Here is a 10,281-nt window from a genome sequence, read left to right as displayed (position 1 = left end):
TTGCTTTCTCTTAATTCTCTCGACAAATCACAAAATTAAGCCCAGTAAATCCATTTTTCAGCCCTTGGCTGATTTGAAGATGGCGCGCTCGGTTGTTTTAGAGGTCACCGCGGGAGGCTGTCACTTGTCCACCAGTGCGCGCGCACTCGCACTGAAAAAGCCACGTATTCAAACAAAAAGAAAAAATGCTCAAGGCCACGAGGCGCGAGTGACGTTTTTTTTTTGCCCCTTACATTCCTCCCTACTCAGCTTCCAGCACTTTCATCGGGACGAGAGAAGTAGGTAGGTAGGTAATCAACTTTATTGATTCACGAAGGAATCATTTGAGGGGGGGTTGTGGTTGGGGAAGTGGAATCAGGATGACGACGAGCCCTCGGGCCGCTCTAGGTGGCCGAACACTGCTGTGCTTCGGCGACCCGTCTGGCCCAGCTCACTGTCCGGAGCTGTAAACCCGGTTGCGAGCTGCGCAGAGCAGCCTCCCATCGCTCCTGGTGTTGTGACCCTTGCCACGGAGGTTTGGGTTTGTTTGGACAATTCATAAATATGTGCTGAAAGTCGGCTCTGGTGCTAGGACATAAGTTGCAATGAGGCGAGGTTTCACCATGTGTAAAAAGAGAGAGAAGAAAAGCAGTCGTTACTGTGGCCGTTTGAAGTCTGCGCCACAAAGCCTGGTCACTTCTGGAGAGAGATTTATGTGGCGGGGGATACGTTAGGCGGGAATTTCGGTAAAATAGCGTGATATTGTGATAGCTGAGGAGTCGATCCCTGGCACTTCGAAGCGAAGGCAGGTCGCTGTGAGCCCGTGTCACAAAACGAGCGCTAAAAAAGAGCGCGCCGCCAAATCCTTGCGACAACGGGCGGTGGAAACGCCGCGAGGTAAAAAGAAAAAAAAAAGAAAGCAAACATCCAAGACTCCCGGGCGCGCGCTCTCCCCGCAGAAGCACGGCTTCACAGACGAACCTCCTCACCCCACAGCGGCGGCCGGGCAAACGCTCGACCTTTCTAGAACAAAGGAGGCGTGGTCATACCGAGTTGACTCACCCGCCGGAGAGGGCATTCCAACCGTCTCGCCCTCTTCCCAGCCTTCGCTGCGCGTCGCGCCGACGAAATGAGGAGAACGTTCTCGAAGGCGGCGCGGAACGTATTTAATCGAGCAGCCGAGACGAGAAGCAGGAGGTGACGGAAGTTAACGCCGGAGCGCGTAGGAATTCCGCCGTGGAGTCGGCGAAGGTTCTGCCCGTAGTGACAGAACAGGAGGTGACGGAAGTTAACGCCGGAGCGCGTAGGAATTCCGCCGTGGAGTCGGCGAAGGTTCTGCCCGTAGTGACAGAACAGGAGGTGACGGAAGTTAACGCCAGAGCGCGTAGGAATTTCGCCGTGGAGTCGGCGAAGGTTCTGCCCGTAGTGACAGAACAGGAGGAGACGGAAAGTTAGCGCCGGAGCGCGTAAGGATTCCGCCGTGTAGTCGGCGAAAGTTTTGGTCCGTAGGGACGGCTCGAGCTACAGGCAAGAGCGTGGGTTTACCGCTATCGAGCGAAGACGCGGGCAACAGCTGCGTGTGTGAAGCCGACGGATTTCCGGCGAAGAAGTTTGAAGCTTGGAGAGTGGCCTATTGAAGACGGGAGTTTTCCTGGAAGAGAAACTCCGGCGAGGTTTCCTGGAAGAGAAACTTCAAGAGCTGCGGAACGACAACAACGCTGGACTTTGAGTGAGTGATTCTCGGAAGAGTATCATTCGGACTTTTGTTCCAAGGACTTTGGACTGAATAGGTTTTCTATCTCTTTAGTCCTTAAGTGTCTTGGTTGTTCAATGCATGCGACTGCATTATAGTGCGTATCGTTGTCTGTGTCCGTTGTTTTGAGTGTGGCCGATTGTGTTGTGTAGTACGTTGATTGATTGGTTTGATTGGTGACATATTGTATGCAACTATTGTGGAGTGTGCATTTCTGTGTTATGTTTTCGATCTGCCATTATTGAGAATATAATTTGTTTGTTTATCAACTCTCGGCTCTGACTTGTTCTTTGGGCCACAGCCGGCGTCCGCTGGCGCGCCAAAAAGGACCACTTCAAAATTGTCCACGCTTTCGTGGTGCGGTTCGGGGGGCCGATACTTCGGCTCTTGGAATTAGCCCGGCGATTGCCTCCCTAATAAAAGGGACAGGTGTGACAATTAATCTGGCGTCCGCGAGACAGGACCTTTTGGTGCACAGTGTGTCCAAAGTAGTGAGAAAGAGCCTCGAGTTGTTGATAGTGCTATCGGAACGATTTTGTGTGTTGTTCATAGTTCTCGTTAACGAGTGCAGGGTAGTGCTCCGATAGACTGATTTAGGCAGATACTTTTTGCACGCGGCAAGGTTTTAGTTGCGAGACACGATGGATCTCGAAAAGTTAGTTGCTCTTGGTGAAAAGATGGGTCTTTCTGGCGCCGAACTACGGAAGTGGGTCACCCAGAAGGAAAAAGAAGAAAAAGAGAGAGCCAAAGAAGAAAAAGCAGCCGAGCTGGAAAAAGAGAGGTTGGCGGTCGAAAGAGCCAAGGCGGAAAAAGAAGCTGAGGTGGAGAGAGAGAGGTTGGCGGCAGAGAGGGCCAAGGAAGAAAAGGCAGCTGAGTTGGAGAGAGAAAGGCTGGCCGCTGAAAGGGCGAGAGAAGAAAGAGAAGCAAAGGAGAGACAGCTGAAGGAAGAAAGAGAAGCGAGGGAGCGACAGCAGAAAGAAGAAAGAGAGCAGCAATTGAAGTTGGAGCTGGAGAGAGAGAGGTTGGCAGCCGAAAGGGCGAGAGAAGAAAGAGAAGCGAGGGAGCGGCAGCTGAAGGAAGAAAGAGAAGCGGAGATGGCTGAAAGGGAGCGGCAGCGGCAGCACGAGATGGAACTCGAGCGGCTCCGTTTTCAACAGCGAAGCGAAACACCCGTCCAAGCTAGAGTTGAAAGCAGCGAACGGGAAGATCACGGCTTCCGCTTGAACCCAAGCAAGCTGCTCGTAGCGTTTGATGAAAGGAAGGACGACCTTGACGCGTACCTTCACCGATTTGAGACGATTGCGAAGAGCCAGAATTGGCCGGAACAGCAATGGGCAACTGCTTTGAGTACTTGCTTGAGTGGCGAAGCGCTCAGTGTGTACGGCAGGCTGACGCCGACCGATGCAGCCAACTACGCAAAGGTGAAAGCGGCTTTGTTGAAGCGATTTAGATTCACTGTGGAAGGATTCCGGGACAGATTTCGGACAGGAAAGCCAGCTGATGGTGAGACGGCTACGCAGTATGCCGCGCGACTTTGCCATTATTTCGACAGATGGATTGAACTTTCAGGGACAGCGCAGGAGTACGATGAGCTTAGAGAGCTCCTAATTAGAGAACAGTTTCTTACTAGTTGCCACCCAAGCCTGTCGCTGTATTTGAAAGAGAGGAAGGCTAACTCACTTGAAGACATGCTTGAATTGGCTGATCAATTCTTGGAAGCGCAAGGTGGCACTAATTTGGCCAAGGTCAAGAAGGATTGTCCCGATGACTCGAAGAAATTGGCTTCCGAAGAAAAGAAGCGTGCACCAGAGAGCATTCCGCGATGTTTTCTATGCAACCGAGTGGGTCATCGCGCGAAAAACTGTCGAACAATCTTTACGAGCCCTACGGCAGTAAAATGTTTCAAATGTGGTCAGACTGGGCACAAAGCAGATGCGTGTCGGAACGGAGTGAGTCAAACTCACCAGGTATCCTGTGTGCAAGCGGCACCGAAATCTGATAATAATGCCGTTACCGATGGATTCGTAGAATTGAAAAATGGGGAGAAAATTCCTATTGTGGGTGCTGTAATGTCAAAACAGCCAACCGGTGTCACGAAGGGAATGCCAGCGCTGCCTGGAAAAGTTGCGGGCAAAAAGGTTACGGTGTTAAGAGATACCGGCAGTTCCACCGTTATCGTGCGGAGAGATTTGGTACGGGAAAAGGAGTTAACAGGCAAAACGAAACCGGTTTGCTTAATTGACCGTACAGTTCGGATGCTTCCCGAAGCAGAAATTGAGGTTGAAACCCCGTACTTCAGCGGGAAGGTTACTGCTTTATGTATGACGACCCCCCTGTATGACCTTGTCATCGGAAACATCGACGGGGCGCGAGGGCCAAGTGATCCAGAATGTTTGGGAGAAGACCCGAAGATAGAGTGCTCGCCAACACAGCGGCCGCGAGATACAGGGGAGGAGCATCCCGTAACGGATCTCACTAGAGCCCAAGGTGAAGCTGCGGCGCAAGAGACAGCGAAGGAGAAGACGATCGGGTCGAATAAGTTCACGGGCCGAGCAACTGGACGTACGTCGGCACGACCTCAACCGACTGACAGTGTAAAGGAGACGGAGTTGGCCAGCCGGGCAAAATGTAGAGGCATTAAACAGACAGGACCCGTCGAATGTAATGAAGCATTAACGGTGTCGGAAGAGACAACGATGGCTGAGACGACGCCTCAGATATCGTCGTTGGAAAGGGCTCGCCGAAAAAGAACGTGGAAGCACAAGAAGAGATCGAGCGAGCACCGCAAAAAGGGGCGCAAGCGCTGTTCGAAGTATTCAGGATAAGTGCTGAGGTCGAATCAGAATGTGTTTGGCAGTGTTGAGTGCCATATGTTGTGTTAATGTTCTTGTTATCCTGTGTCTCAAGTGGATGTCGAGCGAGTCAGTGTTCTGTGCGATGATGTGATGTAAAGTGTTGTATAATTGTTGTATAGACAGAACTTTGTACGTTTGTATTGTTTGGAATGTGTGATGAAGTGTTGTAGGCATGTACCTGTGGCTATATTTCATGCGTTGTGGAATTGAACTACCATGTAAGATTGTATTGCGTGATCTATTGTGAATGTGAAGTGTTATGAGCGACTGATGGTGTTACAGCCTGTGAGAGTGTGTGGTGACTGTTCGCGCTCGTTTGTGTGGTTTGAATATTATGAGATAATATTCTTAAAGTGGGGGGCAGTGTCACAAAACGAGCGCTAAAAAAGAGCGCGCCGCCAAATCCTTGCGACAACGGGCGGTGGAAACGCCGCGAGGTAAAAAGAAAAAAAAAAAAGAAAGCAAACATCCAAGACTCCCGGGCGCGCGCTCTCCCCGCAGAAGCACGGCTTCACAGACGAACCTCCTCACCCCACAGCGGCGGCCGGGCAAACGCTCGACCTTTCTAGAACAAAGGAGGCGTGGTCATACCGAGTTGACTCACCCGCCGGAGAGGGCATTCCAACCGTCTCGCCCTCTTCCCAGCCTTCGCTGCGCGTCGCGCCGACGAAATGAGGAGAACGTTCTCGAAGGCGGCGCGGAACGTATTTAATCGAGCAGCCGAGACGAGAAGCAGGAGGTGACGGAAGTTAACGCCGGAGCGCGTAGGAATTCCGCCGTGGAGTCGGCGAAGGTTCTGCCCGTAGTGACAGAACAGGAGGTGACGGAAGTTAACGCCGGAGCGCGTAGGAATTCCGCCGTGGAGTCGGCGAAGGTTCTGCCCGTAGTGACAGAACAGGAGGTGACGGAAGTTAACGCCAGAGCGCGTAGGAATTTCGCCGTGGAGTCGGCGAAGGTTCTGCCCGTAGTGACAGAACAGGAGGAGACGGAAAGTTAGCGCCGGAGCGCGTAAGGATTCCGCCGTGTAGTCGGCGAAAGTTTTGGTCCGTAGGGACGGCTCGAGCTACAGGCAAGAGCGTGGGTTTACCGCTATCGAGCGAAGACGCGGGCAACAGCTGCGTGTGTGAAGCCGACGGATTTCCGGCGAAGAAGTTTGAAGCTTGGAGAGTGGCCTATTGAAGACGGGAGTTTTCCTGGAAGAGAAACTCCGGCGAGGTTTCCTGGAAGAGAAACTTCAAGAGCTGCGGAACGACAACAACGCTGGACTTTGAGTGAGTGATTCTCGGAAGAGTATCATTCGGACTTTTGTTCCAAGGACTTTGGACTGAATAGGTTTTCTATCTCTTTAGTCCTTAAGTGTCTTGGTTGTTCAATGCATGCGACTGCATTATAGTGCGTATCGTTGTCTGTGTCCGTTGTTTTGAGTGTGGCCGATTGTGTTGTGTAGTACGTTGATTGATTGGTTTGATTGGTGACATATTGTATGCAACTATTGTGGAGTGTGCATTTCTGTGTTATGTTTTCGATCTGCCATTATTGAGAATATAATTTGTTTGTTTATCAACTCTCGGCTCTGACTTGTTCTTTGGGCCACAGCCGGCGTCCGCTGGCGCGCCAAAAAGGACCACTTCAAAATTGTCCACGCTTTCGTGGTGCGGTTCGGGGGGCCGATACTTCGGCTCTTGGAATTAGCCCGGCGATTGCCTCCCTAATAAAAGGGACAGGTGTGACAGCCCGGTTGGCGAGTGCTCGGGCTTGGGTGTGAGCGGCCGTGTTGCCTGGGTGTCCACAGTGCGCAGGGACCCAGAGGAGGGTGATGAGGCGATCAGGCGGAAGAGATGATTCAAGAATTTTAGCAGCCGGAGAATGAATTCGGAAAGTGGCGAAATTACGAATTGCAGTTTTTAAATCAGAAAAAATATACTCAGCGGAGGAGTGAACAATGGCTAAAGCAATTGCCGCCTCCTCTGCTTCCAGGGATTCTGTCGAATTTTGTAGGGACGCACTAGCGACCAGTTCTTGAAATCCATCTACGACGGCTACCGCGAAAGCTCGATGATCTACATATTCGGCCGCGTCTACATAGACCGCGGGAGAATTAGGAGGGAAGCGCTTCTGAAGGGACTTGGCTCTGGCTTCCCGTCGCGCCCGATTATGTTCTGGGTGAGTATTTTTGGGGAGTGGCGGAATTAATAGGTTGCTGCTAACCGTGACGGGAACTGCGTGCGCGGCCGTGGTGTGACCAGGAACGTTGATTCCAAGTCGGTGCAGGAGTACCTGTCCTGTTTCTGAGAGTGATAGTCTTTAATATTTGCTGAAAAGATGCGCCTCTACAAGCTCTCCCAGAGTGTTGTGCACCCCAAGTTGAAGTAGTTTATCCGTGGCTGTTGATTTAGGGAGATGGAGCGCAGTTTTATAAGCATTACGAATGAGTCTGTTAAGTTGCTCGGTCTCCGTAAATGAGAGATAGAGGTAGGGGATATAATAGGTAATTCTGCATAGGCAAAAGGCCTGTATGAGGCGGCGTGTGTCTGCTTCCCTCATGCCGCGATGACGATTGGATATGCGCTTAATAAGGGAAGCTGTATTTTGAACTGAGGAGCGGATTAACTTTATTGTGTCAGCGTTCGAGCCATTTTCGGAAATATTAAGGCCTAAAATATTCATTTTATTGACCCTGCGAATAGGGGTGTCATCAAGCATGACTTGAATGTGACATGTATCTTGCTTTTTAAAGTCAATTACTAGGAGTTCCGATTTAGCCGCCGAGCAGGTGAGCCCAATATTGTTGGCGTGTTTAACAACAATGTCAGCGGCCAACTGAAGCTTCGATTCGATTTCGCCATGGTTGCCAGTATTGACCCAGATGGTGATGTCATCCGCGTACAAGGAGTGATTGATAGAAGAAAGTTTGGCAAGTTCCCGCGCTAGCGGTATGAGAGTAACGTTAAAAAGGAACGGGGACAAAACCAATCCCTGGGGCATTCCCTTGCTACCTAGCATGAAGGGATCAGTTTTGAAAGTGCCCAACTGTAGGCAGACGGACCTATTGCTGAGAAAGGCAGAGACATACCTGTGCGTGCGAGAGCCTACGTTTACTTCACTAAGAGATTGTAAAATCGAGGAGTGAGAAACGTTATCAAAAGCCTTAGTCAGGTCCAATGCAAGGATGGCTCTGGTGATGTGTGCAAAAGTAGGATTTAGCACGTCCTCCTTAAGCTGCAGCATGACATCCTGAGTGGAAAGTCCCGCTCGGAAGCCGTACATGGTGGAGGGAAACAGTTTTCTTTGTTCCATGTAGCGATTAAGACGATTGAGAATTACATGCTCCATCAGTTTACCAGTACATGAGGTAAGAGAGATCGGTCTCAAATTATTAAGGTCTAACGGCTTATTATGTTTGGGTATGAAAGTCACCTTAGCTGACTTCCATTCCTGGGGCAGCGTGCCCTGCTCCCATTGTTGATTCATGTAATCGGTAAGAGCTGCCACTGACTTGGAGTCTAAATTTCGGAGTGTTTTATTAGTAATTCCATCTAGTCCTGGAGCAGATGTGGTGCGAAGTTTGCTTAGGGCAGCCCAAACTTCCGCCTCTGCAATTGGTGCATCCAAGTCTGCATTGGGAGCTCCATTGTAGGTAGGTAACGATTCTCGCCTTGGGTCAGGGAAATACGTTGTTTTAAGAGCAGTTTCAACGTCTTGCCCTTGTTTTTCTACTTCAAACAAGAGTTTCGTAATTCGCTTATTACTTTCACATCGCGAGGAGCATGGATCTAACATATGGCGAAGCAGGGACCAAGAGTTCTTCATATGTAGAGTACCGTCGAGCCGGTTACATATCTGGTTCCATTGCTGCGATGAAAGTTCGGCCGCGTGTTCAGTTACAAGCTGGAGTGTTTGTGACATTTTGCGTTTTAGTTTACGATTATATTTTTGCTTGAGCCATCGTTTCTCCAAGCTCTGATAGGCCTCCCATAGGTGGAGTAGCCTGCTGTCTACTGGATCACGGATATGTGCTGCGGGGGCTACTTTTTCGCTAAGAGCTACATCCTGTTTAAGCTGAGATGCCCAGTCTTTGTAGTCTTGAATTTCTTTTTCGGGTTTCGGTCTCGGATTTCGCGAAATTTATCCCAGTCAACAATATGTTTTAAATGAAACTGTGGACGAAAATTGGCATGGGGCAGTGTAATTGTTAGGATGTAATGATCACTGCCGAGGTTGACCCCACTGTGTGTCCAGTTAGCTTGTCGCACATTTTTAGTGAAAGTAAGGTCAGGGGTGGTATCTCTGCTCACACTGTTGCCAATTCGTGTTGGTAGCATGCAGTCAGTGACTAGAGTGCACCTGTTTCGCTGAATGTATTGAAGAAGGCTGGTGCCCTTTCGAGTGTTTCTCCTGTAACCCCAATCTACGTGCGGGGCTATAAAGTCACCCGTTACAACTATGGGAGCAGAGTTTGCTATTTGAATGGCCCTATCAATTGCTTCAAAAACAGCAGTGAGGCCATCTCTAGGATGAGAATAAATATTCAAAATAAAATATGTGCCTTGTCCTGTACGACGTGGGAGAAGTTCAAGAAGAAGGCAGTCACTGTAAAGATCGGAAAGATCATGCGCTATAAACGAGATATTTATCTGTATATATGTGGTAGCCCATGGGGAGCTAGGATGCGAATGTACAGCCTGATAGCCGAGGAATTTGCAAGCTTTTAAAGGCTCCTGTACGGAGATGACATCAGGGGCCCGTGTAGACCGCTGTATATAAAGTGAGAGGTTGTCTCTCTTGTTTCTTAATCCACGACAATTCCATTGCCATATGCAGAGTGAAGAGGGTGAAGATGAGGCAAGGGTGCAGGAGGGGGTTATGGCTGCGAAGGCGCTGGAGAGGATTGAGATTGTGGGAGAGATTCGAGCCGAGCAACTAACACGTCTAGAATACTCTCTATCTTATTGAAGCGTTCAGCAATTTGCGTAAAGCCTAAATCAACCTTTTGTTTGAGTTCGCGGTGTTCCTTCCGAATTTTTTGACTGGTGCTTTTAAAATCGTCCTCCGATGACTCGGGTTGCTCTGTCCTTTTCTTTTTTGCTGGCTGTGGAGAGGAATCTATAATATCGGTCCCTGATTTTGCTGTCATATCAGGCTCTATGACAGAGGGGGAGATAGATAGGGGTGGAGAAGACGCGGGTGGGGCAGCTGTAAGTGTACTTAAACGTTCCCGCACCAGAGCCAACTGTTGCTTTAACTCTTGATTCTCTCGCATTAGACGTTCGATAGTCTCCTGAGTTTTAGAATTGTCTTTAGCGTCAGAGAGCATACAACAGGAGCAGGAGGCTTGCTTTGCCCAGCTCACCTTTTCGGGTTTGGTGCTGAAGTCGCGGCTTTGTGATGCACTTCGTCCAGGGCTTTTGCCTTTGCTGCCACGGTTTCGTCCAGGACTCCTGCTTCTGCTGCTACGGCTTCGTCCAGGACTCTTGCTTCTGCTGCTACGATTTCTATCGTCGATGCTTGGAAAAGACTCCTTCTCGAGCTGGAACTCGGGCTGCTCCTGCTGGTGCTCTTGTTGCGGCCTTTGTCGTGGCCGAGAGAGACGGCTGAAGCCACGCTGAAAGCGTTGCTTGCATGCCCTGTCACCCGTCTTGTGAGCGTCCCCACAGATGACGCACTGCGGGGTGCAGGGATAGTCCTCCGGGTGTT

The 10,281-nt window shown here is 50.2% G+C and overlaps 2 long non-coding RNA genes across 2 annotated transcripts; both read left to right on the top strand.

Moving 5' to 3' along the window:
• The first annotated feature begins 1,185 nt into the window (after positions 1 to 1,185).
• Positions 1,186 to 2,001, top strand: LOC142803412 (uncharacterized). The gene is made up of 2 exons (XR_012894102.1): positions 1,186 to 1,311; positions 1,476 to 2,001. It is a non-coding gene; the product is annotated as an uncharacterized LOC142803412 (long non-coding RNA).
• A 3,334-nt stretch (positions 2,002 to 5,335) lies between these two features.
• LOC142803411 (uncharacterized) lies at positions 5,336 to 6,151 on the top strand. Its single transcript, XR_012894101.1, has 2 exons — positions 5,336 to 5,461; positions 5,626 to 6,151. It is a non-coding gene; the product is annotated as an uncharacterized LOC142803411 (long non-coding RNA).
• Positions 6,152 to 10,281: the final 4,130 nt, after the last annotated feature.

Source organism: Rhipicephalus microplus, chromosome 3 (genome assembly GCF_043290135.1).
Source record: "Rhipicephalus microplus isolate Deutch F79 chromosome 3, USDA_Rmic, whole genome shotgun sequence".
NCBI lineage: Eukaryota > Metazoa > Arthropoda > Arachnida > Ixodida > Ixodidae > Rhipicephalus > Rhipicephalus microplus.
This window is presented reverse-complemented; position numbering and strand designations above follow the sequence as displayed.